The sequence below is a fragment of the Artibeus jamaicensis genome, unplaced genomic scaffold (assembly GCF_021234435.1).
Source record: "Artibeus jamaicensis isolate MK-2021 breed Jamaican fruit bat unplaced genomic scaffold, CSHL_Jam_final contig_467, whole genome shotgun sequence".
Classification (NCBI taxonomy): domain Eukaryota; kingdom Metazoa; phylum Chordata; class Mammalia; order Chiroptera; family Phyllostomidae; genus Artibeus; species Artibeus jamaicensis.
The window spans coordinates 8,941,400-8,956,645 of record NW_026521845.1 but is presented as its reverse complement, the minus strand read 5'-3'; the positions used below and the strand labels follow the sequence as shown (position 1 = coordinate 8,956,645).

General features: G+C 38.3%; 2 protein-coding genes across 2 annotated transcripts in view; one reads left to right on the top strand and one right to left on the bottom strand.

The window, feature by feature from the left end:
- The window catches only part of GPATCH2 (G-patch domain containing 2), a 122,875-nt gene that overhangs the window by 23,950 nt on the left and 83,679 nt on the right, over nucleotides 1-15,246 (top strand). The gene's annotated exons all lie outside the window — the stretch shown is intronic.
- Nucleotides 1-15,246, bottom strand: part of SPATA17 (spermatogenesis associated 17) — a 189,323-nt gene that overhangs the window by 123,135 nt on the left and 50,942 nt on the right. The gene's annotated exons all lie outside the window — the stretch shown is intronic.

Here is a 15,246-nt window from a genome sequence, read left to right as displayed (position 1 = left end):
TGGTTGCCTCTCATGCATCCCCTACTGGGAACTGACCTGCAACCCAGGCATGTGTCCTTACTGGGAATCGAACTGGGGTTGTTTGGTTCGAAGCCCTATACTCAACCCACTGAGCTACACTAGCCAGAGCAGAAGCTGATATTCTTTTCTAGGACTCATTTTAGATAAAGTAGATTCTGTATCAGAAAAGTACTGCTTATTAGAATTATAATAAGTATTTCTTTAGAAAAGACATTTTTATAGTGTCTTTTATTTAAAATTATCTATTTTGTTCTCACACACATCTTTATAGTTTATATGATATATATTTAACTCCATGGTTGTTATTTGAAAATATGAATCTGTTTTTCATTCTGTTTCATTAAAAAGCATTATCAATGTTATAATGACATCTAGTCTTACTAAATTATACTTTACTAAAAGTGGAATATATATACACAAGTTTAAATAGTACATATATATGTAATATGTTCATTTATTCACTCAACAAGCATTTGAATGCTTATTCTGTTTTTACCATAGGCTAATTAATATACAGAAATAGGCATTAGGGATGTGACTCTGGTTTATATATCAGCTGGCCTCATAAGCGTGGTGAAAGTTGCAGTTTCCATGAACCTACTGACAACGAAATGAAGACTGACTGTGGGTATCAGGAGTCAGCTCTTTACCCATGCCCCCAGTAGGTGGAATCCACAGTAGACTGAACCCCTCTACTTGACTGGACCTGATTTTCTGATCCACTTTTGGGTAGTATCCAACTAATATCTTCAACTAATATTTATTGAATCCATATGCCAGATGCTTTCCTGGGCTCGGGGGTTATCGTGGTGACCCAGACGGACAAGGTTCCCTGGGCTTTAATTTTAGTGAGTAAAACCAGACTTGGTGGAAGGGAAGGAGGGGGGTGCAAATAAAAGTGTCCATGGAGAAAATGACACAGGGTAATGGCAGGGGATGACAGGACAGGATGGTGACTGGAGGCCCCTATTGTGCCTTTTCCTCCTTGCTCTGGGAGCACCCTTGTTCATTCGAGAAGTTGGAATAGGTTCTAACCATCTCTCCCGATTCCTGACCAGGCTGACCACTGCTTTTAAATGTCACTAGTTAGAACTGTAAATGGCAAAAGAATGTCAGTTTGGTTTGCAAAGTACAGTATTACTACGGGTGGGTTTTTTTTGAAAATTTTTTTAAATAAAAGGAAGTGTGCAGGTGCCAAATATTCATATACTATTTTCATTTTCCCCTTTACATTTAATCATCAAGTATGTTCTGAAGTTAACGCTATAATATTATAATAGTCCTGCTTTCATGGCAACTTAAACATTGCACAGGACAACATATCTGTTACATTTTTAAAAATGCATGAACTGTCACACTTCCCTCTTTTTATTTTTATTCACCTTGGTATCTGAATGCAAAATTTGAGGTCATTCACTTTATTGGTGAAGAAAGCCCTTATTTTTAGACTTTTTTTTTTTGAGGAAATGATCTATGGACTTTTTGATGAATCTCTTTTAAAAACATTGCCTTTGTAAACATTTCAGGTTTCTAAAACTACTTGTAATAAAGAGTACGCTTATTATTTTTATACTTTTTGCATGCTAATAAACCTTTGAAATATGTTCAAAAATGCTCTTTTTTAAGAAATTAAGACTGCTGATCGGTAAGCAGTTGAGTCCACGTGGGCTGAAGGTCCCTTTGCCTTGTTGTGCTGTAAAGGTTCCTGACGTTGCTAGAGGTCCCCTTGCTTCCCCTTTTTTCTTTCCCCACCAAGATAGAGGAAATGGAAATGTTGCCAGCATTTCACTCTCTTCAAAGATTCCACTCTGGCTTTCTGCCTTTTATGTTGCTGACAGAATTACTCTGACGGTCTATAAAACTCCATTTTCTAATTTGCCTTCAGATATGTCAGAAATCTCATATCAGAAAAGTTCAAAATCAATGGTGGGTGGAACACTTCCAAATAATATTTAGCAAGTGCTTTCTATATTGAAGTCACCTGCAAATCCTCCCACTGAAGGTCAGTTTGAACCACTGAGAATGCACAATGAAAGTCATAAATGAACAGGGTTCCCTGTACTGGAGCAGAGTTAGCAAATGCCAGCCAGGTAGCTGTTGCCTGTCCTCCAGGTGGGGCATTCTGAGAGACCAGGGATACCTGCCAACGGGTATTATAAATATTGTAAGCCAGTAAAACTTGTAAGGTTTTTGTTGTTAAGTCACAGTTGTCTGAAACATGGACCAATACTTAATGGGAGAATATGTTAGAAGTCCCTGAATTTCTTTATATACCAAAGGAGTGATGACTTGTGCTATTAATGTATCATCTTTTTCTTAGAACTTCACATTTAACTCCGGTCATTGGTGGAAGACCAATTCACCTCTGTAGTGTTCCTGAACTTGCATGTGTGTTTACCTTTAAGCTGCAGTGTTATTGTAGAACTATTTACTAGCATGTGTTTGGCCTTGAAGATGGTCTTTCAGATTTGTATAGATCTTGAAGTGTGTAGTCTAGAAATAGTCTTTAAAAACTAAACAGTGTTACTTAGATGTCTTCTCCTTCGATGTCATTTACATCTATTTTGATAGACTCTTCCAGTCTTTGCACAAAAAGACTGTGAAGGAGCATGCCACATCCTTTGGTGGGTGGATGGAGGAGGAAGGGTCACACTTGACTCAGAAACTTGAGGTCTGGCTAAGTTGTGTTTTCAGCCATAGATTTCAGGGTTCGGTTGCACACAATGTAATGAGGCTTCTGACGTCTTCCTTGTGGGAAGGGCTGGGGACATAACATGAGTAAGATGTGCCTTTCATTTTGGTTAGTGAAAGGGTCACTGGGAAAGGGAGAGAGAAAGGAGACCTACTGTGTGCTGAGGGAAGCACAGACCCTGAGTGGATTTTCAGTCCTCAGTTCACATTTTAGCTCCGTGGGGCCTCCCTTGTCTCCTCCGCTCTGAGTCTCATTTCTCCCCGTGTCGGTCATCTTTGCACCTCCTTTCCAGTTTCATCTGTCGCTGCCCTCGTGTAGTTACTCATAAAGCTTACATACTGATAGGACAATCTTCTCCTCCCTGGCCTCTCTTCTGTGTGGTCTTCCTGTAATCCATACCGTATGTCACTGCAAGCAAACACTTTGAAAACATGCCAACAACTACTTTTCACTACTTTGACGGTAAAATGCAGGTCTGCGCCTTTCCGCCTGCACTGCTCACGTGGGCCCTCCAGCACTGGCTCCCTTCCAGGTGGCCTGATGTGCTCAACCCCCGACCCCTCCTGCAGCGCTCCCGCCCTCAGCCTTAGTCACAGCAGTGCGCCCCTCCTCCTCCTGCTTGACTCATCTCCTTCATGGAAGGGGCCAAGCCCTGTACCTTTTCTTCAGAACCTTCCCCAGCTCTACACGCGTCTTGAAGTGAGCGGCACTGCACCTACTGTCTCAGCCTATCTTGCCCTCTCTGATGAGGAGCCTTTCTCTTTGACGTGGTTATTCCTCTGCTGCTGTGTAGATTGTGTCCCCAAGCCCATGTGGCACTCAGGGACAGGAGTCCAGCTCCTGGCACATGGCATGTGCTCAGTGATTTTTAAAATGTTAACAGAGATTTCTTGGGTATTACTCTGATTCTTAGGTGGTTCTCCACCACGGTTATGTTGCTGGGGCAACCTTAGGTACCACCCTTCCTACCAATATCAGTATCCACGTTCTTCCATGTTTTTAATTTGTTCTTTTATGTATTTCACCACGTGAGAGCAGGTAAGATTGCATTTGGGAGAACCACTAAAGTGCTGATTGGACGCCTAGTGGTTGGGAGATCCTTACATGTGCTACCCATAAGGGTTTCCCTTTGCAAAATCTAGTGAGTAGTCTCCTGCCTCCGGGCACACGGGGTTGCGGGGTGTGGGAGAGTGTTTGAGCCACCAGCCCTCAAAGCTGAGGACGCGAGCACCCGGTGTGTGGACGTTCACTGCGTTCCCTTGATTTCAGTAAAAGTACATTCTGTGGCCCACAGGCAAGACCCCTTGCTAGTTTAACATTACCATATAATAACTTTTGAGCTGCTGTTCTTGGATTGTCATTAAAATGAGGCTTTGGGCAGGAGCTGAAATATGCAGGAGCCGAAATATGCACGAGCCTTGGTTATGTTCACTGGGAAGCCTGAATCAGTGCCATTCTTTTTCATTTTGTTCTCATTTGTGCAAATACGGCACTTGTTACTCAGCACCCTGGTTCCTACTCTTCAGAGGTGTCCAAGAGGCTGTAAATATTCACGCATTTGTTTAGCTGCGTAATATTTTATTATGGTTTATTATTAAATAATTTATTTCTCATATCAGCTTCTATGTAACTAGTATTAAAGGACAGATGTATTTGATTACTATTAATCATATTAGCTAACATGTATTGAGTTCTTACTGTTTGCCAGGTGGCATTCTAATCTCTTTATGTATGTTAATTCAGTTAACGTTCAAAAGAAGCCTACTCAGGTCAATATTATTCTTGTCTCCCTCTTATAAACTGGGAAATGGACAAATGGCTTTAACAACTTGTTCAAGGTCATAGCTAGTATTTGGTGTCAGGTTATAAACTCTGGCCCTGGGACCCACTCCTCAAGGACTTAACCACCAACCCTCACAGCCTCCCCTTCAAGAGTAAAAATTATATTTCCACTTGATTTTTAGATAGTCAAAAATTGGAGAGATCGAATGGCTCTCCAGAATATTACATCTCAGTAAAACAGTTTGGTCAGCTTGATGGGTATATTGGGCAAATCGTTACTCTGTTTGGTAGACCAAGTTAAAGCTACTGAATTGGGTATGTGTTCTTGTTCAGTGCAATAGTTTTTATGGTGTAAATAGCTGTCCGACCCTCCTATCAGCTTTCTAGTTCCAACTCACACGTGTTCTCTCTCCTGCACTTTGATACCTCTTGACTTAACTTTTTAGGCCTTGCTGATGTTTTTTGTTACCTATCAGTTAGGTTTTCTTTGTATCCAGAAAGGTTAGTAATGATGGTGGTAAATACTTAATTAGCATTTAGTGTCTTGTACAGAGAATCTTTACAGTCTCCATCCATCTGTGATAAAAGTGTTACTGTAATTGCTATTTTATGAATTCACAGAGATTTTCAAAGAAGCAGCTTCTTTAAGAAGGATCAGAGCCAGGTCATCTGAACCACGATCCTTTTATAAATGGAGCTTTTCAGAAGTTATATTCTTCTGCATTTTTAGCTGGAGCCACAGTAATTTTAACTTTTGAAAATGCCATGATACTTGAAATTTACATTTCTTGTCAACTTAAAAAGTTGCCCATTTTACGGGGGAGTGGCAAAAAAAAAAACGTCCATTTCTCATTTTGAGGAAAGATTTGGGATGTTTTATTGTCAAATTCTTACTGCACTCCCTTTTAATTTTCTGCAAATTGCAATGAAAAATTTAATCCATGATAAAAACTTAGCAGTAACCTTTAAAAGTATTTATTAATATTACAACTGTTTTCTCATCCTGTTTCTTCATATAGCTTAAAACACTGGTATGAGCTCAGCCTTTGGAATTGACTGTTTTTAGGAAAAACACCTTCATTTGACTGATTCCTTGATTGCACATAATCTCAGAGTCATCCTGTTTCTTAAAAACATTATTGTGCATGTTGCATATATTAGGAATACATTATTTGCTCACTACTGTACAGTATACCCTCTGTTTGTTATTGGACTTCCTTCACTGTCCATCGGAATACCTCTCAGAGGAGGTATCGACACGTGGGTGTCCATGCTTTCTGTTTTCTCCAGCCTGTAACTCCCAGCTCCACAGTGCAGCTCTGTGAAGGGCAAAGCAGGGAAAGGGCCTTCACACACGCACACACACACACACACACATGCACATTTTGGGTCATTTTACTCCTGCTTAACCTTGATATCATCTACACACTCTGAACACATACACTTACTTTCACAACAGGTGTAACCATAAACTTTGTTAAAAGCTAATTAAGATATGAATGTGAGAAGAAATTAAATGTTCTAACCATGAATATGGGGCATCACTGTGTCATCGGTGAATTACAGACTTTACTCATTTCTGGGCCATTTGTTTTATATATAGATTAAATATATAGATAATTACTCATCTGACAGGTTACTTTATTACTTTGATATGTCTCAGATACCACATGCAGTTATAGTGTGATTATTGTAATAATTTGGATTCATTAGTAACTAAGATGAACGTTTTATACACATTAAAATAAAAAAAACCCTGGAATTTTATTTTGTTTGAAGTCAGTGTTGTGGTACTTATTTTGATTTAATAACAATGTACTTTTTAATGACGGTTTCTAATTACTCTTAAGTTTACATGGAAGTAGCAAAATGTTTTGTAATTATTCTAAATATAGTTAGAAATGTTAACTTCTGTAGGTTAATCAATTCATTTTATCTTGTGCCCTACTTTATGAAAAAATTCTCAGTTAAATTTGTTTTGGGAGCAAGTGTTCATCACATGAGGTACTAGACTTTATTTTTACATTGATGGAGCACTTAGCCAAGTACCTACACATTCATACGTTTAATAATTGTTTTCCTATATAATTCTGATTTTTTTGTCTTGTAGTAGTGTGCGCAAGATCGATGGATATTACATAGTTAAATTGCTTAGAAATTACTTGCACATTTTCTAATATTTGTTACCCTGAGGAATCAAATTAAAGATTCTAATTAGTATCATGTTTAGGTCCATGTTTTTAAATGTACATTGGCTTGTTTTCCAATAAGGGTCACCTGCTCCTGATTCAAAGTAATTTTTACCTGCTCTTTCAGGATAACACAGTCTTTAGAAAAGCAGTCTACTCTGGCTATCTAATGCATTTTATTTAATTTTATAGTTTTTATGATATCATATATTGGAGATTACCAAAAATGCAGAAAAATTTTAGAGAACATTTTTGGATTTGATGGATTACCTCTCTTGAAAGGGAAACAAAACACTAAATATTTCTAATCCCGCATTATTTACCGCATGGGTGGTTAAATGCTACTTTAAGCCTCATAAAATTAAAAGGGAGAAATCTGCCAACTGTAGCAGGAATTGGATTTAGGAAGAGTGGTACAGAGCCAAAATATTGCTACAGAATTAAATGTCAAAAATCTTCTTTAATAGTAGATATATAGTTCACAGTGCCTGGTTATGATTACTACATTTAATCTAAATCACTAAAAGTTGCACTCTCCTTTTCCATAAAATACAATGGGACACAAATCAGTTTTACTGTAGATGGATAACAATTGGAAAATAATGCATCTTCCCGCCCAATAAATTGTCAGTTATACCTTTTAACTAAAATCAATTCATCTTTCCAAAATTTATTGCAATTTCTAATAATAAATCTCCCCAAATGTTTATTCATTTGGTTTTTGATACATTTGTGCCACTTTTGCTATGGTCTAATGTTTTCTCTTTTGATTCATTGTAAATTAGAAAATCTATTCTGAGCCAGTTTTCTAGTTAAGAAGTTAAAATCTATAACCTAGCACCTTTGTCGCTCTCCTTTGTGCATTTTAATACCCTTGAACTTGAACTTAAGTGCAATCCAGTAAATTCTTTTCAGAAGGAGATTAAAAGACTTTTCAGTGTCCCTTCTTGAGTAAGGGCCAGATTCATAAAACAAGCACTCGGGCGGCTGTTAGATTATTATTGCCATAGGTCTACTTTTGATACAAAAAGGGTTGGGGACATGGGGTAGCACCATCCTTTCGTGTACTTACCACAAAGAAGAGTAAATACCCATTTGCGTTAGAGTCAGATACTGATTATATTGGGAGTCTGCTTGTATTTTTCTATTGATAGATAGCACTAACCCAGAGGTGGCATTCAAAGGAAGCACGGATAATCAACTCTATTCTATGTCCTACAAAAACACCTTTCCCTTACTAATCTCCAGATATACTTTTTAAATCTCTCCATACACATTTTCAGATTGTTCTTTTTAAATGTATCCTAAGTGTGAAATAAGATTGGCTTTCCACACACACCGTGATTTGGAGTGTAGTCATTATTTTTTAATTTAATATATGATACATAACCATTTCTTTCTTTATTCTTATTATCATTAGACTTAAATTTTTCAAATATTGTATGATAAGCACAGACTCTTTAATAAAGTCACTCTAATTTTATACCTTTCTTATTCCATAGTGAGGTCAAATTGGTATTTTTTTCATCCCAACTGTGCTTTCATATAAAATTTCAGAATAAAAGTGACAATTAGTTTAATTTCCTACAAATTTGATAAGCATGTGTTTGCAGTCAACATGTTCTAAGACTTAGTTTTAAGTCTATACTCTTTATGGTACACCAAATAAAACTGATTCTCAGAATGGATACTATTAGAATGAAAGTGACATTAATTTGAATCAGACCTATAACTCAAAGGCAAGTTTGTGTTGCTGCTAATATATGAGGCCATATGTTAATTTAGCAGTTAAAATGGGTAATCTGTATAGCTAGAATAGCCAGTGTACAACTCATTAATTGAGCTAACTGCAGAGTGAAGAAAACAGGTATTTTCTAAGGCAAAGTTCAGACATGAATTTGGATCTTACTTGTTCATCTAAAAATAGCGCTTTTTTGAAACTGAACTTACTAATTTTTGATCTATAGATTCTTTAATATAATGTATATTTCTTATTTGTACTTACCAAATTAAATTCTGTATTAACAAATCCTAGTTTTTGACAAATTTTAGCTAGCTATAAAAACTTTAATCTCTGACTTATGTGTATTTTCTATTTTGACTTTCCTATAACGTTAAATATTAAAGTGAATCAAATGATGCTCTTTTAAATAAAAAAGATAAACTGAATGCTTCTGCCTTTCTTTTAAATACCAAGAAAACATTTCAGCAGTATTCCTTTGGTTTATAAAACTTTATTTAATGATACAGTCATCTTATTGCTTAAGTGTTGAAGGTTTTTCACGATTACTGTCAGGTATGAAGACTTTTTCACAGTAACTGTAATACCCCAGTTGTCATCTGTGCAGGGTGGTGTTCGGTTTTCTGGAGGACAGCGGGCCCACCCACCCACCCTTCCAAGGAGGAAGTTAGGGATCTGACAAGCTAAGTAGCCAACATGACTAATCCGAGGCAGAGCCAGGGTCAGCCCAGAGATTCCTGGCCCAGCATTCCTTTCTATTCTCCCCACCTGCCTCCTGCTAATTTTTCTGGTTGGATGTGAATTCATCCTCGAGACTGAGTTCTTGTTCATGTTTTTACAGGAGTTTGAGGGGTTGCCAGGTAAATTTCACTATTTTCAATCACAGTGGGTGTTTTTAAGGAGGTCAGTTAGGAATCTACATATTCCCCCCCCCACCCCAATTCTCTAGTGCATACTCTTGGCCATCGACCTGACCTGACCAGGCTCCTTGCTCAGTCTGTCTTTCTCGACTTTCTTTCACACCCTCATCAACTGTCCTCCAGTTGGCACAGAATTCCTGGCATGCACTTGACTTCTCACTTCCACTGGCTCACGCTTTCACCCAGCTGACAACGCAGAAACCCCTTTTCTTCCTGTTCTAGGCCTTTTCCCGCAGCACTTCCACTTGGTTTTCCACCTGCTTGTCCCCGTTCCCCTGGTTGATGACCCCAAGGGTGCCTGGCACTTCCAGCTTCTGTCCCCTTGCTCCCAAGATTTTTGCCTTTTTTTTTTTAAAGATTTTATTTATTTATTTTTAGAGGGGAAGGGAAGGAGAGAGGGAGAGAAACATCAATGTATGGTTGCCTTTCGTGCATCCCCTGCTGGGGAATTGGCCTGCAGGGAACCGGCCTGCAACCCAGGCATGTGCCCTGACTGGGATTCGAACTGCAATTGTCTGGTTTGCAGGCCCGAGCTCAATCCACTGAGCTACACCAGCCAGGACTGATTTTTGCCTTTTGAAACATCACACTTCGGGTTGGTCTTTGTGGATCTTGCCCACTGATGAGGATGCATCTTAGGGAAAGCCCTTTCTGAAAAGCTCCTTGCTGGATGGCCTCGCTGACCTCACTCAGAGGCCTCACGCCCTTCCCTCCCCTCCACACAGAACCACACTGTAGCCACTTCTGGCCTCGTGCAAGCAAAAAGCGCGGAGCCAGAAAATCAGAACAACTCTCACGAAGCCGTGATTTACTGGCCGTGTGACCTTGGAGGAATCAGTTTCTGAGCTTCCGTTTCCTCATCCCTAAAATAGGGATAATAAAAGATAAGATGAAATAAGGTATGTAATAGGACTTCGTGAACTGTAAAGGAGCTGTTATTACTCATGTATTCCAGAAGCCCGAAGCTCACGTGCCTTCGGGGGCCGGGCAGACGACGTGTGTGTGAGTGAAGTGCCGTGGTGTTGGGATGCAGCTGCGAGTTGGAGAGGGCGTTCCCTAGCTGCAGGTACTGAAAATCAGAACATTGTAAGGCCCTACGGTGGCCAAAAAGGAAAAAAAAACAATAACCCTGTTTAAAAGACAACTACTGCTGCCCCTCCACCCCCCATGGCTGTCATCTTCCCTCCCTAAGCCTAAGCTTAGGAAATGGGATGTCTGCATTTTAAGGTATCTTCCAGATCAGAAAGCCCAGGTTGTAAATGTAGGCATTCTTCGGGCCATAGTTTCCTCTTTGGGTCCTCCAGTGAAAACTGTCTGTGTGTCTGTGCCATGCACGGTTTTGTCTTAACTCCTTTTCAGACTGTTGACCACAGAAGCATATTGGAGCTAATTGAGAACTCAGGCATTTTACCGTAAAGGTGTTACTTTCTGTCTGCTGCATTGGCGAGCTTTGGCAGACTGTGAAAGGAGCAGTGAGTACAGTTAGTGCCTTTTCCATTCAGTTACTTTTCCTTTTCTTACCCTTGACAGTTGGCTACAGAAAACCCCCTAGTGCTTGAGAGTTAGTGATTCTTTTCCCTGCAATCTGGAAAACACTGCTGTTTATTTTCTCATCTTTAAAGACTTAAATATGTCATATCCAATGTGTTAGAAGCCCCCTTTAAAACTTACACTTAGGTATAATTAATTTTTATACCTTTCAAAGGAAGTAATATCAGTGTTAAGATAAAAACAAACACCCAGAGGCCTCTAATGTGTGTATACCTTTCTTGGTAGTTTTCTCATATTTACCAGTGAAATGACCTTCTGTGCATTTACTGTGTGAAAAGCTGGTGTCACGTGATTATCAATGGAGTGAACAACCAATATGCTATTTTGCAAAACTAAGTCAGACACAAACCTCACTGCAATACTTGCTAATGTAAACCTGACTATTAGAATAATTGAATACAAACAAATGAAAGCTTTGTTAGTTTGACATTTGAGATCTGAATGATACAGTGCTTCCATCAGGACAGAAAAGCATAATCTTTGGACCTTGTTTAATGCTCCCTAGAACTATGAGGAGTTAACCTGGAAACAAGGAAAAACCATTGCTCTGTACAAATTTGTTTAAAAAAAACCCACATTTTTTTTCCATATTTTCTTAGACTCTCTTTTAGAGCGTCTGTTCATTTGTAAACTAATTGATTCTCTTCTGATTCAGAGTTCTTGGGTGGGGCTTGAAACTTTGCATTGCTAACAGGCCCCTAGGTAATGCTGCTAGTGTTGGTCTGCGGACCACCCTTTCAGAAGCACAAAGCTGGAGGGGAGAGCTGGGGCAGGGGTTGTGTTGGAGAAGGATGATGAGAGTAAAAGGGGAGAGATTACCAAAGGAAAGTTGTACCCCAAATATAAGGAATGATAGCAGGATGGGAGAAGATCTCTTTGCTGGGATTTTTAGATAATTGGGAAAATTTGGCTGTGATAATACACACTTCCTAACACTTTTTTTGTTTGCTACAGAATTTTTTTAGAAGTAGGGAATTTTCCTATATGGGGAAAGCTTTCAAATTTGTATGATCAGAGTTATGATCATTGGTTTTTTATCGTTTTAATATAATATCTGATAGGCACTATATGGAAGACAGGGAATGGGGCCATTCCCAATTTACTTCAGTTCAGGAGTGTTTACATTTATGTTGCGATTTATCAAATTAAACATACACATGTAATAAATTTATGTACAGAGATAAACCAGATTCTTGTGCTCGCCTGTGGAAATCTGGCTTTCTTGTGGAATACATTTTGAAATGAAACACATAGTTATTTCTGGTTTTATACCTTGAAAATGTGTCTGTAATAGTAAAATTACTGCAGCAAAAATGATTAAAATATTTCGTACTTTTTAATAAGGCAAACCTTTCTTGTATTTTATATTTTTATACTTTTAAAAATGATTTTATTTATTTATTTATTTAGAGAAAGAGGAAGGGAAGAAGGAAGAGAGGGAGAGAAACATCAATGTGTGGTTGCCTCTCATGCGCCCCCTACTGGGGACTCAGCCCGCAACCCAGGCATGTGCCCTGACTGGGAATTGAACCAGTGACCCTTTGGTTCACAGCCCACGCTCAATTCACTGTGCTACACCAGCCAGTGCTTTATTCTATTTTTGAACGCCTTTGAATTTAATACCCACATGTGGCTGATGGCTACCATATTGGATAGTACAGTGAAAGCTTTTGCATGGATGGAGAGGCCCTAAGATTCAGAGGTACTTTTATTTCTTGTGTTTTTCTCATTGCATTTGGAAAGATCACAACTGCTTGCTAGTCATACATAAAAATGGGACTTTTTATAAACAGCAGGTAGGTGGTACCCCCGCTTTAGGCTTTGATGGATTCTGAATGAAATTCAGTGTATCTGGTACTTATAAATATATCTCAGTAAATCTTATAAAGATTGCCTTACCTGTGCTATAAAAAGTAAAAATTTTAATGATGAAAACTTAGTATTTGACATTCACCTTTAGATGTTGGTTAGCTCCAATATTATTCCTCAACATTCAAACTCTGGGGTGATTTTTATGGGCCTCGGTGCATAGATTTACTGCTGCAGCCTGAGCATTTTTAAATTAAAATATATCTTTCATTCTGATTGTATTGATTTACACATCTCTGTGTCAATATTAAGTCAAGTGAATTTTTCACTAAGTTGAAAAGATCTGGCAGGGCAAGTTAAATTTATTAGATTTGCTAGAGGTATTTTCTTGTCTGTGTTTGGGCATCTCTCTGCTTTTCTGTTGTTGATTAGAATTCTACTTTAAAAATAGCACAAAAATGTCAATAACACATTTTCATACCTCTCAGGATTTGTGATTTTTCTCTTGAATGCACTGCCATTTAAAAAAACTTGTCATTACCTATCACATACTTGGCATCCTTTGCTATTATTTTTCAAACAATGTATTTTTAGTTTTCTGAAATTATTATAAAATGGTATTGTCTGAATTTTATTTGAATCACAAAACTAAGTCATATTCCTTTATATACTACTTTAATGGTAAATTTTAAATTGAGGAGAATGAATACCTTTTAAAAAATCAGACTGTGAAGCAAGTTAACTTAGTTAATTAGAAATAAAAAAAAAATTCCATGAGGGTTTAAAAACTTTAGGCATCATTCACCATAATTTTAAGGTGTGCATATGAATAAAGCATTTGCTTTTTGATGTTATAAAGTTCCCAAATTTTGACTTTCCCAGAATATCAGTTATCAGGTACACAGGACGGCGGATGTCCACAGCAATTAGTAGCACCAGGCGATGCTGAACCAAGTTCATTGATGTGCTCATTATAGTTTCATGTACATGCCTTAGACTGGCATAAATGTACTCCTATTATATGCCATCTAAAGTTCACTTTAAAAGACAAAGGCTAAAATGAATATATTTAATATCAAAACAGGTAAATTGTGTGATAAGAAGATGACCATGCAAAAACAAAGTGTAAATGGATAAAGACTTTGATGCAAGAAGAAAATGGCAACAAAAATGGTACCAGAAACATTAACCCGTACTGAATGAAATAATCAAGCTGTGGAGGAAATATTTTTGTTTTAAACACCAAAATTATTTTTGGTGTCTCGATGGTGTGTATTGGCTGGTAATCTTCCCACCATGAAATCAAATCTGCCTGATGCTTTGTAATTTTTTCTGGGAAGAGTGAGGGTTGTAGTATAAAATAAAAGCAACTTTTATATAGTACTTGGGCATGTTAACTGGTACTTTTATGGAGGCCTTGACTTTGACCACCCAGCACCTCCAGTCACCATGTAGCAAAACTAACTTTTATCTGTAAGCAAATAACGGGCTGATTTCAATAGAAATATAGCACTAATATGTTATAATAGCCAACACTAATAATGAATACTGTGCTCAGTTTCTCCCACAAGCAGTCTCATTCCCTCAACACACGCACCATGTGATGTGGGTGTTATATCTCACTTTTACAGACTGGGGAATTAAGACAGAGGTTAAGTAATTTCCTCAAGGTCACGGAGCCATAGCAAATGGCAGAGCCGAGCCTCGAAAATAGGTCTCTCTAAAGTCAAAGGTCATGACCCTGTTTCATTACACTTCCTCCTCGTGCAAGAGAAGTGTTTTAGTTTCACAATTGGTTGAGTTTTATTATTTCTACTTAAGAAAAGTGATCATTTTCAAAAATGCAATTAGGGGAATTTTCTGCTCTAAAATAGTAACTTTAACAAAAATTCTTTTATTTCATCTTCCAGGGGTTCTTTATTTATAGACAGGAGCTGATTTCTATTAAATCTTTGCTAAGCTGTTGAATATACACACTGGTATAAAATCGTACCTGATGACAAAATATTTGTGCATTATCCAATTAGCAAATATAATTTGTATCTTCTCAAGCCTGATATGAACCACAGTTGATCTGCACATTTCTATGGTAGAATTTTTAGAAACTTTGTGCAGCGTAAAACAAAACAGGGCTGAGAAGCCCAGCTGTGATCACCGCTGTTTGCGGGGCACTCAGCCACCCGCTTCATCCTTCTCCGCTTCGCCCTGTCAATGCCTATCTAATTCCACTTTAACAACAGTAATTGGCTGATGGAGTAGAAGATATAGATTTGTTTTCTTGATGACTCCTTGACTTTTTTCCCTCTGGTAATACTAATAGAATTCCAAATCCGTGCCGGTGTGAGCATGTCATGAGTAGGTCAACCGTCACGTCAAGGTCCTATTGGAAACCTCATAGCCAACATCTTAATTCAGACTTAGCGCTCCTCGTCACCTGCTGGTGCAATTGTAAGCAATTTTTTCACGTCTCAACTCTCCATTATACCAGAATTCATTTAGCTCCAAGGGGGAGAGCCCTGCTTCTGCATTACGTGCCTGGCC